Here is a 15,455-nt window from a genome sequence, read left to right on the forward strand (position 1 = left end):
TAAAAAATCAGGTCCTTAAATTACCTGTATTTACAACTGTACTACATTTACAATGTTCTTTCTTGCATTGTTGAGCTGTAACAACATTTTAATGTAACAAAAAGAAAACTGTCGGTCCTGAAGATGTCGTTATAATGGGAGTCACTTGAAGTGCAAGTTCTTCTTCCAAATGCATTGGTAGGGCCTACATGCTGTTACTGGTTCAGTAGGAATTTCTTCTGGTTTCTACTGGGGCCAGTACAACATCTACTGGTATTCTGTTGGTTTCTTCTGGTTTCAGTAAGGAATCTACTGGCATTCTTCTGGTTCCAGTAGAAATTCCTACTGGTTTCTACTGGTTCCAGTAAGAAATCCTGCTGGTTTCTACTGGTTCCAGTAAGAAATCCTGCTGGTTTCTACTGGTTCCAGAAGAAATCCTGCTGGTTTCTACTGGTTCCAGTAAGAAATCCTGCTGGTTTCTACTGGTTCCAGTAGGAAATCATGCTGGTTTCTACTGGTTCCAGTAAGAAATTCAGCTGGTTTCTACTGGTTCCAGAAAGAAATCCTGCTGGTTTCTACTGGTTCCAGTAAGAAATCCTGCTGGTTTCTACTGGTTCCAGTAAGAAATCCTGCTGGTTTCTACTGGTTCCAGTAAGAAATCCTGCTGGTTTCTACTGGTTCCAGTAAGAAATCCTGCTGGTTTCTACTGGTTTTCTACTGGTTTTGTTAAGATTTCTACTGGTTTTGTTGAGATTTCTACTGGTTCCAGTAAAAAAATCCTGCTGGTTTCTACTGGTTTTCTACTGGTTTTGTTAAGATTTCTACTGGTTGTGTTGAGATTTCTACTGGTTTTGTTGAGATTTCTACTGGTTTTGTTGAGATTTCTACTGGTTCCAGTAAAAAAATCCTGCTGGTTTCTACTGGTTTTCTACTGGTTTTGTTAAGATTTCTACTGGTTTTGTTGAGATTTCTACTGGTTTCATTGAGAGTTTTCATTGGTCTTCACTGGATTCTACTGGTTTAAATCAAGCATTTCTACTGGTTTCTACTGGTTCCAATAAGAATTCTTACTGGTCTGCTACTGGTTCCAGTACAAATTTCCTACTGGTTTTCTACTGGTTTTATTTCACTTTCCATATTGAAACCAGTAGAAAATCGGTCTCCACTGAACCCGTACAAACCAGTAGAATTCTACTGGTTTTAGCTCTACTGGTTTCTATGGGAATTTCGACCTGGGTTGTACATGACAGCCTTCAATGCCCTTTGAATGTACCTCACGTACATCACAAATTTAAGTTTGGAAAAGGGACAATGTCGGGTGAGTCATCCCTATTGGAGTTTAAAACATGAAAAACAAGGTTGGCTGAAAGATTACAACACAGTTATTGCTGATTATTTATTAAACACATTCAAAAGGAGAAAAATATAGCAAAAGATAACAAATTTGAAGCCTAGTTAAACTTTTCTCTCTCAGAAAATTTGAAGTACATAAGAACCACATTTCATACTCAAATATATCAACACTTGAAATCTTGGAATCTATTGCACAGGTTTGAAAAGCCATGCTAAGCAAGATTTCTGGTTGTTGTAGAAACATCCATGTTTAAAATCACTTGAAAATGTGAGTCTTCAAGTCTTGGTCCTTGGTTTAATGATGATTTAACCCCTGCACAGTTGGAAATCACTCTTCACATCTTTTGCCAATATTTCACATTTTTGTCATGACCAAACCACATGTATGTGCTCATTATAGAGCAAAAATCAAAAGTTTCTGCAGGCATATTGAAAACTTTGTTTTGCCTTAAACCAGGGCTCGACACTAACGGTGGCCCGGGGCCACCAAAATTTCAGAAATGAAGAATTTTGTGGCCTGATCGGGCCACCAAAAAAGGTCGGATGTTTGCCTTTGGGCCACCAAAAATAAAAGTTAGTGCGGAGCCCTGCTTAAACCATTTTATTTTCCTCTCTATCTCTTTGCAACTCTGTCTTCCTTTCTGCATTCCAAGCAGGTACTAAAAGTTTAATCTGTCTGCTCTGTTGGTGAGTAGTCAAGTGCAGCAGGCCATTCAAGCAGTTAACAATGCAAACTTTGGTATAAGTGACTATAACCTGAAGTCGGAATTTCTCAAAACAGGGACAGGGGAGAGGAAGTTGATAGATACACCAGAGCTAGATCAAATACTGCATATACCAGAGAATGATTTACAAGTGGAGGCCTAGCATGTAATGCAAAGCAAACACGGCTTCATATCATACAGATGTTTCTCTGCGGCAGCATTCACAGGAATCTATGCCATTTGAATCACTACTTTGTAATTCTTACTTTAATACAGAAAGCTTCTCTTTGCCCCCCCCCCCCCCCAAATTGTATTGTAATTACAAAGTTTGTGAGAATACTGTATGCTAAAAAAAAAATTAAATTACATTAGAACGATGGTGCCATATAATGATAATATTATACAAATCCCTAATAAAAAGATACTCTGGTATGTACACACACACACACATATGTTATGTATGTATGTATGTAGGCCTACAGCATTCATGTATGTAGTGTATGTATGCATTCAACATATATTTCAAATATTTCAAGCTACTGAATATATCTGTTTAGCCAAATCAAACGAGCGCATCCTTAAACTATTTTACTTTTTTTTTTAAATAGATATATATAAATTGATTTGATGTATTCCAGGACTTAATTCTTTGATATACAATAAAGAAAATGAGAGACAAGGGGAATCAAAGGAAAGAGTATTAGACTGACAGACTGACAGACGTACAGCCATATACAGCCCTGCAATGGAAGCCTCTAAGATGGACTGAAATAAACCTTAAGGGACAAAAACCTCTAGCAGTCATTCTTGCGTCAGGAAGCCAAGCATGAGAGCACACAATTGAACTTTGTGGTCAAGGAGGGTTTATCCAAAAACTTTGATGTGTTTGGACAGTTCTCCTTGCCTAGTTTTCCTACAAATCCTGAGTTTTCATTTTTCCCTCAAACATCCGGCAATAGATGATGACGTCAACATTGCCTACTCCCACGTAAGCACACACACACACACATACAGAAAGAAAGAAAAAAACCCATAGAGACTGACCAATCATCTGTCCTTTAATCCCCTACTACGTCAGAAGCAACTACCCACAACGGGTAAATTCTGACTCGGAGTTGATTACACTTTGGAACTTGGACATCTTCCAACATCTTTTGTAGCACCATCTACAAATCTGGACACTGCCTACAAAGGCAGAAGTACGTAGGCACAAAGATGTATTTGTTCATTTGTTACATGGAAATATCCTTGCCACTTTTTCTTTTAATTCTTCCATGGCCTTCACCACAGACTAATATGTTAATAGAGGTAATTCAGGAATATTGTGTACGGTAGGTAAGCACACACACACACACACACACACACACACACACACACACACACACACACACACATGCACATGTGCATGTGTATGTGCATGTGTGTTTATGTGTTTATGTGTGAGTGTGTTTTTGTTTTTGTTGCTTTGTTTGTCACTGTTACAGCTGAATCAACTCATCAACTTCTAAATGGAGGGTACGATGGTGTGGACTCATTAGTTTTATGATCAACAACAAAATCACTTAATGAAGAGTCAATAAATTTGATATGAAATTTATTACTTTGCGGTCATTACCTCATAAACTTGATTTTATCAACACGCACACACCCCTCTATTAGTCCTACAGCCAAGTAACTTCCTCTTTGGGTCAAAAATTGAAATCATAAAGAGCCATTGTTCTTCCCTGAATGTCAATCACACAAGCAAAGCTGCAAATGGACCAGGGGGTGTTTCATAAAGCTGTTCTTAAAAATATGAGAGACTTAAGAAGGACTGGAGATTAGTTCTGGTGCTGAATTATTGAAATTATGATAAGTATAGCACATCAGAACTGACCACCAGTCGTTCTTAAGTTGTTTGTATCTTTACGAACAGCTTTATGAAACACCCCCAGTTCGCACTGACAACACAAGCATTCAGTACATAGCTCACACAAGTTTGTAAAACTGTCTATTGACCGATTCGGGTTCGTTGATGGCAGCAGACAATTTGTGGGACTGGGCGAAGCCATAAGCTCAAATTGCAGTGTCCCAGCCCACCCCCCTTCCTCTCCCCCACCCCACGGGCAACATTTTATCGCGCACTTGTAGTAGGAGTACGCGCACTTGTTACAAAGGTTTGCACGCTAAGCAAGCATTCGCGCACTCAGTACGAGACGCCTATTGGCTAAAGCAACCATGCATCAGTTTTTCATTCCGTGCGCGTGAGAGGGGTGGGGGGGGGGGGCGGCCGGGACACCGCAGTAATGGCGCTGTCCATGCCGATAATACACAAGGCGCGTCACAGAATCGGTCAATAGCATATTGTATTTCTTCTTCCTCTTTTCTTGCTTCACAGTGCACCTTATAGAATAGTTTTACAATCGGAGTTTAGATAAAATGTGTTGTATCATTACCATCATTTTTACATATTAAACTTCTGCTGTTGCACTTATACGTCCCTCGTACAGCTTGGACATTACTGCAAAACACGATATCTTCATGGAAAGAAATTTTCGCGAATTGGAGGCAACGGCCTTTCTCGCGGCATGAAATTATTGCAAACTGCCTCTAATATTCTATGTATATAGTGTAAATAAGAACTTTCATGTGCAGAGAAAAAAAAAAGAGAATGGAAATTTCAAAACACTTATTTTCATTTTCTTTTGACTAACCACTTTAAAATCTACACATTAATCCTGATCATCATATCAAAACTATTATGATTTATTACAGTTTTGAATCCTCATTCAACGCAGTAGTGCAACATCAAGTTTAACAACAACTTTAACTTCTACACATTAATAAGATGATCTCAAGTTTGTTGTGTGTGTGTGTGTGTGTGTGTGTGTGTGTGTGTGTGTGTGTGTATGTGTGTATGCATGAGGGAGAGATGAGTGCTACATACAACATGTGTATAAATTACCAATAAGCAAATTTATTTTCTGCTGTAAACACTGTCTCTGAACTCATTTTAGAGCATACATTTATTATACAAATAATGACTGCTATGACGGGCACAGTTAAAATTATGGGCCCAAGGTGATGTGAAAACCGATGCCTGAAGCGAAGCTGAGGGCATGGTTATGGTTTTCACATCACCAAGGGCCTACATAATTTTAACTGTGCCCCGAATATCAAGCAGTCATTATTTGTTTTATATACCGAAAATATAGATTCCAAAATATAGATACCGAAAATATAGATTCTTTTACAGCCTTTTTTACGTCTCTTTTACAGCACTCGTATTACATCAATGCTGATCGACAGCGCGACGGCCGTATCATTGGTGCGTACATGAGTGATCATCTATCTGTACACAGTGTATGTACGGGGTTGCGAGTTGCGACTGTCTCCAAACCAGTCCGCTAGTCTCTTTTACAGCACGCTGATCGAATGCGCGGCGTTCGTATCATTGGTGTGTACATAATGAGCGTTCTACGTGTACGAGGTCGCGACTGTCTCTAAAACCTATTTACTAACTGTGCCCGGGCCCCGGTCACAGTACATTTAACTCAAAAAATAGGGCACAGCTTTTTTCATGACTCCCCTTTTAACCAATCAAATGAGAGGATTCTAGAAATGAGGTATATAATGTCTGCTATATTCAAAATCATAATAACAATGTATAAAAGATGTGATTGGAATGATCTTTGTACTTGGGACTACCATCAATGTTTCCAAGGGGATCAACCAACAGGAATCTGCTTGCCTAGTAGACAAAGAATGACACTGTGATGCCTCAAAGCATTGGGAGAAGATAATGAAAATCAGCAAAACAGATTAGCATAATCAGATAAATTCTATTCGGTAGCAATTATTTTTAGATTGCTACAGGGGTCTGAAATGAAATAATTTTCAGACATAGTCCAGCTGCACAATAGTCCGTTGACCTTGATTATGTAATATCAATTAGATAATGGCTGGTATAGCAGGGAACATAATAGAATTAGCAATGCACTTTAGGGTTTGGTATGCTACTTTCCCATGACTTCATCTTAGGAATTAAAGGGAAACAGACCCAGGACTCAAGAGGGCGGTGTTGCAAGGACCCAAGCAAAATGCAAAGTTTGTCATGTTCTACACATTTGAATAAAACCCATTCATACAGTGAGTATGGAAGAAAAAATAGTCAAAATAATGTTAAGCTCAGTTTGTCTGTTGACTCAGCTGTTGTCGTATGTCTGGTTTATGCCAGATCCTACAACGACAAAGTTTGCTTTACTAGCGAGCAATGGAAACCTGTAGGGCCTACATACAGTACGTGTGATAGGTACAATATTCAACAGATTGCTATGCAGACTGTGTTAGACTAGATCGCGATCTACATTAGATTGATATGATCGGTCAAGTCCAACATGCATGCACCATATTTACACTATGTACACCAGATTGTGAGTATCTAGCCTGTAAAAAAGAGACCACATGCACTACATGCCTAAGATCTACTTTGATTGACAGTTAAGTAGCTTAAAGGGATCGCATAGTTTTGGTTGAGACCTAATTTCAGGTTTCTAACATTTTTTGGTGTGATAATGACAAACCTCTCATGAAATATGAAAGAGCATGTAATTCTATGATTAATTCAATGTTTATTTGATGAAAATTGGCCCAGAAATGGCTGAGATATCCAAAAAAGAGCGATTCTAATAAAGTGTGGGACCCACACTTTATTACAACTGCTTTGTTTTACTTTGTTTTTGAATGTTTGAATTCCTCTTAAAATGGTATGCTCTGTACTATATCATAAGTGTTTTCTTGGTATCTAGCAAAAAGTTAAAAGCCCAATTCTCATCTCCACCAATACTATACCATCCCTTTAACATTGTCGATCTTCATAATGAAGATGCCATCGAAAAGCGTCCTCTCGAATCCTAGGTCTCAGTACCTTAACCTCCCCAAAATGGCATTTCAAACGTCGAGGTTAGAAACATTCTGTATATTTCTAACGGCAATATCATATGGATGAGTCTAATCCCTTTGAAAGTAATGCACACCAACAACTGGGTTTCTTCCAGTAGCCAGCTTTCTATAACCATGCACAGCTTCAATCTGTGCATCTCATGTGTGAGTTGGGTACCCATGTTGCATTTTATACCCTATTTGTTTCCTTTCATTACAGGCCACTTCCTTTACTTGCCATTTTGCTAACACAAAAATTGGAGAACATTACAAATGGCACCATATCACATATCGTGTTTATTCAATGGCTGAACAGCATTTGACCAACCCTTTATTATTATCTGATAGGTCCACCACAGGTCAGTCATGACTTTTCAATTTAAACTAGAGAAACACTCTGAGAGCACATACCTCTGCCAAGCAGCACATTTTCACCACTGTTCTTCCATAAAGATCAGTGATTTCCACTCTTATGTATGATATGCGTGCTGGCTGAAAGTTGTCCGATTTCCCAATATAGAAGCCTTTTGTTACATCATCAACTTCCAGCTTCGCGGCGCATCTCGCCTTAGCAGAAACGAGCATGAGCACTTTAGTGCGCGTATGAAAACCTCAAATATGCGCACCTTAATTGAACTCCCAAGTTCAAACACCCTACCTTAAAAAATATCAAAAATCCTTCATAAATTCCATAAAAATTCACAGATCACTACCAAATTTTATCATCCGTTCCTTGTGTCATTCACAACTTTCTTGTAAGTTTCATCCAAATCCGTTCACAACTTTTTGAGTTATTTTTGCACACAGACAAACAAATCAACAAACCAACACAGAAGAAAACATAACCTCCTCCCTTGGCAGAGGTAATGAATGGGAAAAGATATCAAATTTTACTCCTCAAAGATTCCCACCTGCTATGTAATGCAAGGAATATAATCTATGAGCTCAAATTTGATAAAGTTTCCTTGCTAACAAAATACTACAGTCTTCAGACTGAATGAAGCATTCATCACGAGAACTTCAAGGGAGGTAAAAATGACTAAATTACCATTATGGAAACAAACTGTGCTTACAATTCAATTTCACTTCTTTTTAAAATGTCAAATTTTCCACTGGCAGAATGAAATATTTAATAGCAAAATGCATTCCAAGAAAGAATGGATTGGGACAACTGATCCAGGAAACCTGCATTTCTTCTTACTGTCAGTGGCTGTCAATTATAGGGGGAAAAAGAGTGGAATTTCCCACACTGACAGTGTCTGGCTCAAGCACTGTGATGCTATTCACTAATTACCATGGCAACCAGCACACTTCACATCTACTTCAGATCCTGCATTGTTGCCTCACATCCGATTACCACACCGCCGCGGCTACTCCAAAGTTATATCTTACGCAAACACACACACACACACACACACACACACACACACACACACACACATGCACTCAAGTCTACACATGCTAGTGAGAGAAGCAAATATATATCAACAGGTGCATTTATACCGCATTGTATGTCTGCAAGGCATAAAGCACTTTTTTCTGCCTTACCCACCCCCTCTCTTAAAGGGACTGTACTGTACTGGTTGAGGTGAGGATTCAGGCTTATAACAATTTTTTTGGTGGGATAATGAGAAACCTCTTATAGAATATGAAAGAGCATGTAAATTTCAAGAAGGATGCAACGTTTATTTCATGAAAATTGGCCTTGAAATGGCCTTGAACTCTTAATCAAACTGACAGGCCACGACTTTTATCAGGATCTCTTTTTTCCCCTTGTTTTTAGACATCTCATCATTTCAAAACCGATTTTCACCACATTAACTTTTGATTTCCCTTAGAATTGTATGCTCTTTAACATTTTATATAGTGGTTTCTAAATATCTCTCAAAACATTACAGGCTGAATCCTCACCTCAACCATTACTGTACAATCCCTTTAAAGGCCGAGCTTAGTGTTGGTTTTCACACAAAGAAGAAAAGGCAATGTGGCTGGCTAAATTTACCTCAATATGGATTAATGTAAAATCTTCTGTTTTTGGTTACGGTAATTAAAAGAACTGTTAACCATTAGGAGCAGTGACTTAAAAATGTTCGAGTTATCACATTTGATGCATATGTGTAGGTCAGTTGTATCAAAACAGATCCTACCATATGGAAATTTTGTAATGAAGCCTACAATGTAGGGGCATATCACAGTTTCATTACAAACAAGTTTAACTATTGTTCACATTTTGTATATTTAACAATAATTTAAACATTTATTACACTGATTAACCATTTTACATTGGTTGTTATTACATCTATCAGTAACTGACATTTTAGAACTATTTTGAAGCACTAAAGTTGAGTTTTGTTTCAACTGCAACTGGTATATAATGCATTTAATTAGAAGTATTTTCCAGATTCTACCCTAGAAACAAAAATCAATTGAAGTTTATATAACTATGACCATTTTAAGACTTATTGATCTTCTACAAAAATAAATCTATTATAAGCAGGGAAGTACAGAATGAATTAAGAAATAAAAGAACGGAACAAATTCATTAAAGAATCCAGAACCTACATACTAACAACCATTTACGATGACAGATACATTGTACACTTGCTACAAGGCAAACAAGGGATGAAATGGTTTTCATACATGAAACTTTTTCTTTGGCCATCAAGTTCATCCTCTGATCATATGACATGAAATCATTATAGCATCTTCTTGTGATATGATAGAGCGAACTTATCAAGACATGAGGCCATCAAAGTGGTGTTTTTTTAAAGTGACTGTGGTCCTTTAAAGGTACTGTTTATCACTGGAAGCAGTGGTTTTAAAAAATGTTTGGGTTATCATATTTGATGGATATGTGTAGGTCAGTTGTATTACAAAAATCCTACCCTATATAAAAAAAATTGTAGTAAAGCCCAAACTATAAGGAGACATCACTATTTTTCAATTAACCATAACTGAAGACGGTTTATTCTAGAAACAATTTCATCATTTTAACTATTGTTCACATTTTATTCAACAATCCTTAACAGCAACTATCATACTTATTAAATTTTTTTACATTGGTTGTTTCTATCCCTAACTCACATTTAAGAACTATTTTTAAGCACTAAAGCTGGGTTTTTGTTTCATCCCCAAATGGTAAATAATCCCTTTAACTCATACATGTATGTGCAACATTGAACAATGGATGACATAAATGGTATCCCGGGGTAACAAATAAAAATCCGCCATTTTGTTGACTTATTTTTTTTTTAAAGGTTGTACCCTGGGTTTCCAAAAAACGGAAATTATTTTGGTGCTGGAGCTAGCGTGCGCTAGCCACTGCACTGCACTGCACTGCACTGAAGCACACGCTATTGCTAGCACAGCGTAACATGCATGCATAGTATAATATGCAGTGGCATGGGAATGACTATGTACACGCATACACAGTACATGCATTTCTCTGCGGCTGTCCTTGAGTGGACGTGAGGTGGCACTACACAACCTGGTACCCCGGGGTACTACGGTACCCCAGGGTACCGCGTGATGCATCAAATGCAATAATCCCACAGTACTGGTCCAGTAGCTGTGGTATAGAGAGTCAGCTCAACAATCAAGAAGACAAGAGAAGAAGTACACACAATCTTGCTAACTTGCTCAAAGTGTATTGTGGCAACATAAAATGGAAATCCAGCTTCACTTCTCTCGGTACAGAAGGTCATTCAATATTTAATGACTCTCTCTTTTGGGTAATACATCACATCTTTTTTTTTTAATGAAAAAAAAAAATCCTATGAGGGTGCATTAGGTGATATACATATTGATGTAGAGTTTCACTTCAGTACAGCAGGAAAGGGGTGGGATGAAAGTAGGAAAAAAAGAGTATTGTAAAAATTGCCATTCCTTTTGGCAGATGAAAGACTAGCTTAACACAAAACACTGCATGCTCAAGCATCAGAAAAATTACTGAATATTTGTTCATAACTACATGTATGACATGTGTACTGTGATGATACATCAATGAATACAGTTGTATGTCCATTCATGACGTAATGTTCAATGTTTTCCTTGTTAAACAAAATGAAAAACACAATGAAAAGATTGGATTTTTTTAATTAAACAGAATAGAGTGACTGCTTCGAGACAGAGAGAAAAAAAAATCTGCTGCATACTGGCCTTTCATATTGCCAGGTTTTCATGTTGAATCTTACAATAGAGGCGTCTAGACACATTGACTTCAAAGACTGTCAGATTTCATGTTAAATCTTACATTACAATTTACATAAATTGGAGGTTCATTTCCATAAGTTATAATAGATGTGAGGCCATTTTCATTCATAATGTGCAAACATATGAACTGACATGTGTAGAAAGGAAAGAAACCAAAGTAGCTGTATACATTTAATCACAAAATTACTATCTACCAGAGGTATATTAAAAGAACTTAGGACTGTCTTGTTGACAGAGGTTGAACATTTCATCAAAATCTCAATCTCTATTTCGGTAATGCACAAACATAGATGGCAAATAATCCCCAAACTTTAACATTGGCATTGTTACCATGCCTTTGTTGTAAAAGTATTATCATGATGATAATAGTCTATCTCTTTTAATAATTGCCTTAATTAACTTTATCATTAACATCATAACTATCACAAAGAAGTAGACTCCCAGTGATAGATGATATTAACACAATTTTAGGCATTCTAGGCAAACCACACTCGAACTGAGCAGTATTTTGAATTCTGAAGAAAAAAGAAAAATATTGCAGAGGCATCCTACGTGAGTTGTCAATGAACAATGCATTCTTTTTTGTCTTTGATAGATAACAGCTCAGGGATAATCATGACAGTACTGACATTAGAAGAATATTTTTGAATGTTATTAATCCCAACGTGTATATCCATGCCGATTGTTAATCCTAATGAGGAAGCTGGGGATTTACAAATCATGCTCATGAAATACAGTGAAATACTATAACTTATTTGCAGGACTACATCGTGCATGTTGCTTACTGAAATCACACTCCAATACACCAGGAACCATCTAAACACACATCAAAGTCCAGTAAATGATTCACAAAGACAATGTCTACGCTTGACTTACCCCTTTCTGAAGGCACAGAGAGTAGTATCAATTACTCTTGATTATATGCCAATTAGAAGTTGATAGAAAGTGTACTTTTTCATAAAAAAGGAAAAATTATCTAATTTTCTTCTTCCATTTTCTTTATGCTGTTCTATTACTGAGGCATCATACAAGTACTGAACCTTAAGCAATGTATCATTACTTTTGCAACATATTAGATAATAAAATTGCCTGAAACTTGGGTATGTGCAATTTAGTCCATTTATCAAGGCAGTGTTCTTCTCTGGATTTTGATGCAAAACATTTTACCGTATACAAAAGCAAGCTGGAATCAATTGTTTGTTGTTTTGTTAGCAATTTTTCAGTTCAAGATATCATTTCCACTGAATGGATAAAATATTGTAATTGTAACACCGCACTGAATCAGAGGATTATCTTGTCAAGCTGTCCACGATCTTCAGGCAAAATTTTTCAAGGCCAACACTGAATATTTTCAAGTCTGTCTCCATTATGCAGTCGCAGATTAACATCTAAATGAAAAAAATGAAGTACTGTAAAACAAGGAATGTTTGCATGCAGTTTAATTTTGCAAATTTTGCAAGAGCCAAGATTCGTGAGATTAAAATGCATGCAAAAGTTCTGGTATATTATGACACTCTTTGCATTTAATGTTAGAGGCAACTTGGGAAAATTTCATGCCGCCAAAAAGGCCGCCGTCTACAATTCGAGAAAAATTTAATGCTGCGAAAAATATTGTGTTTTACAGTAACTCAGATTCAACTCAGCTATCCATGATGACCAACATGAGGGTCAATACAGTGGTTTAAATCAGTTCCTGTTGCACTAATCTGGACAAGATGCCCCTGAGCCTTGTGAGAGTGTAATTATAGCTAGCAGGGATCTTAGCGACATGCTTATAAGCACTAAAAAGGACGGACAGCATGTGACTACACTTCAATGGAATTGTACGAAGACATATCAAACCACAAGTGGCGGTGAGTGTCCATGTACATGTACTACTTAGCCATGTAATCATCTGGATACTTTAAAAACAGGCAAGCGTTTGCATTTTTCACATCCACCCTAACTGACCAAGGTGCTCAGGATTTGAGATTTAATGTGCACTGGCACTTCGTGTGAGATGGTGCAGCTAAGAGACTCGGGAGCTCACCTTCCTTTGAGATCGTTATTTCGCTCAGCAGTTGGAATATCAACTCCAGCGTCTCCTGCTCTGTCGGCATGGTGCCTGGGCGAGAGAGAGAGAGCGACACCCCCAACAGCTCCTCCACTGCCACGGCAACGGATGACTCGATGCCTTTTGAGTTTTTATGCCTCCCCCATCTCCCTCACTTCTCTCTCTCTCTCGATCTTCTCTTTCTCCCTTCCCGAGCAGCCAAGCGAGCTCTTCAAAGCCCAAGAATGAGGGAACAATGGGATGAAGAAAAAAGGGAGAGGGGTGGAAGGTATGCCTCGGAATATCTCGTTTGGAGATGGCGAAAGAGACTACAACACTCTGGAGACTGCCCCAATCTCATCTTTATCCTCCGCAGAACTGACATCAAAGATAAATCATGGAGGAATCCAGCATGGCAACATACACTCTACACTATGAATTTTGTTTCTTGTTTTGTTTTGTTTTGTTTGCTTTTCTCAGCAGGGAAGCCACAAAATTCAAAGCTACGAGAAAGGGGGGGGGGGGGGGAGAGCAGGAGAGAGAATTAGCTCCAAGGATTGTCAACAGGGGCAGGTTTGGTTTGCATGAACGATGATGAATCAACTTGTGCACGTCTTGCCAGTTAACCACAGAATGAAGCAATGCTGCATGATTACTCTTAATGTAATCCACGAGCGATGACGGCCGCAGCAGCTGAAAAAAGAGCCCCATCATCTCTGCATGCTATTACTTATTTAGAATCATGATTCCTGTTTTCTCCACCGGCACTTGGATGAAAATGTAATAACATTCAAATGAGGAAAGGGCCAATTTCTATGAGCATTATATTTTGGCCTGCAGCGGCCTTCATTTAGCAGAGAATTTTTTTTCCCTGTCATTTCAGCTTGCACCATTTCCATGGTAGCATCATTAACAGCATGCAGCTTATCCCCCACAGAACCTAATACACATACTCAAAATATTTTCTTAAAGCTGATATCATAACTCAGTAGGCATATCTGTGGTGCTCAGATTTAAGACAACTTAATACACAGATTTACCTTGCTAACAAAGGGAATATGTGCAGTGCTTCTACAAAATTTACATTTTCAGTCATGCACACTATCAATTTAAAGCCAATTCTTTTTCAATAATAATCATGGGTAATTTTACAATATTTTTGTCTACCAAGCGATACACAAAAATTTGCTGAAGAATGAACGCCAGACACAAATCTCAAATTTGAAGCCATGAAAAAGACAACTAAGAGGATGATTCTACCAATATGGATTCCCCTACCAAAAGAAAATTATGTTCTAATCAGCAAAACATGCTGTCCATTTTCAGATGGTAAGAATATCTTGATCGTAATCATTGATTTTTCTATTGTTCTTCTAAAGATATTGAATCTCCTTGCCAACTGCAAAATAAGACCTGTAGACTGTCAAGCAAGCACAAAATGTAGAACAGACAAGTGTGAATTACATCATGCATCATACACATGAAATAAATGGGCACAAAGTTTTTGTCTGTGGAAGTGAACACAAAGCCTAGCTGAACTTCATCTCATCAAGTGTTTTTTGGAGGCCAAGCCATTCAGACAGTGAAATGTGCATCCCACGTTAAGTAAAAACTGTCTTGGAAAACATACAGCTCACAAATATGAATGGTCTCTATGATTTCCCAAACATTACAGAAACATGACTTCAGTTTGTAAAGTCTAGAAAAGTACTCAGAAAGTGCAGACCTCTGCCAAGCAGCTATTTTCAACTCGTATTTTGATTTCTACCCCATATTATAGCCCTGCATTCACATCATCTGCATTAATTATTAGATTCCTTGACCATCAAAACATATACCTTTAGCATCTGATATCACATCATTGTTAGTGTACAAAAGAGTGATGGCCATGCAAAGTAATCAGACTTTTTATTGGTGATTATACTAATGCAATGCTGAAAATAACCATATTTCCCAATGACAAAGAATCCTTTACAAAAAATCTGAATCCAGAAGGTGATCTGGACCAATACCAAAATCAAAATCATCTATTCCTTTGTGTGATGACTAACTTTTTCTGAAAATTTAATCCAAAGCTGTTCATAAAATAACTATTTAGTTAATATTTTGTAAACATGCAAATAGACATACAACTAATGGTAGCAAAACCATAGATGTAAATATGAATACCTTGATGATGATGATGATGATGATGATAATGATGATGATGATGATGATACAAACTATATGAATCATTTTTGCCTTTGAAATTCAAC

Source organism: Diadema antillarum, unplaced genomic scaffold (assembly GCF_040938485.1).
Source record: "Diadema antillarum isolate AM-2024a unplaced genomic scaffold, OU_Dant_1.0 seq00000561_RagTag, whole genome shotgun sequence".
Taxonomy (NCBI): domain Eukaryota; kingdom Metazoa; phylum Echinodermata; class Echinoidea; order Diadematoida; family Diadematidae; genus Diadema; species Diadema antillarum.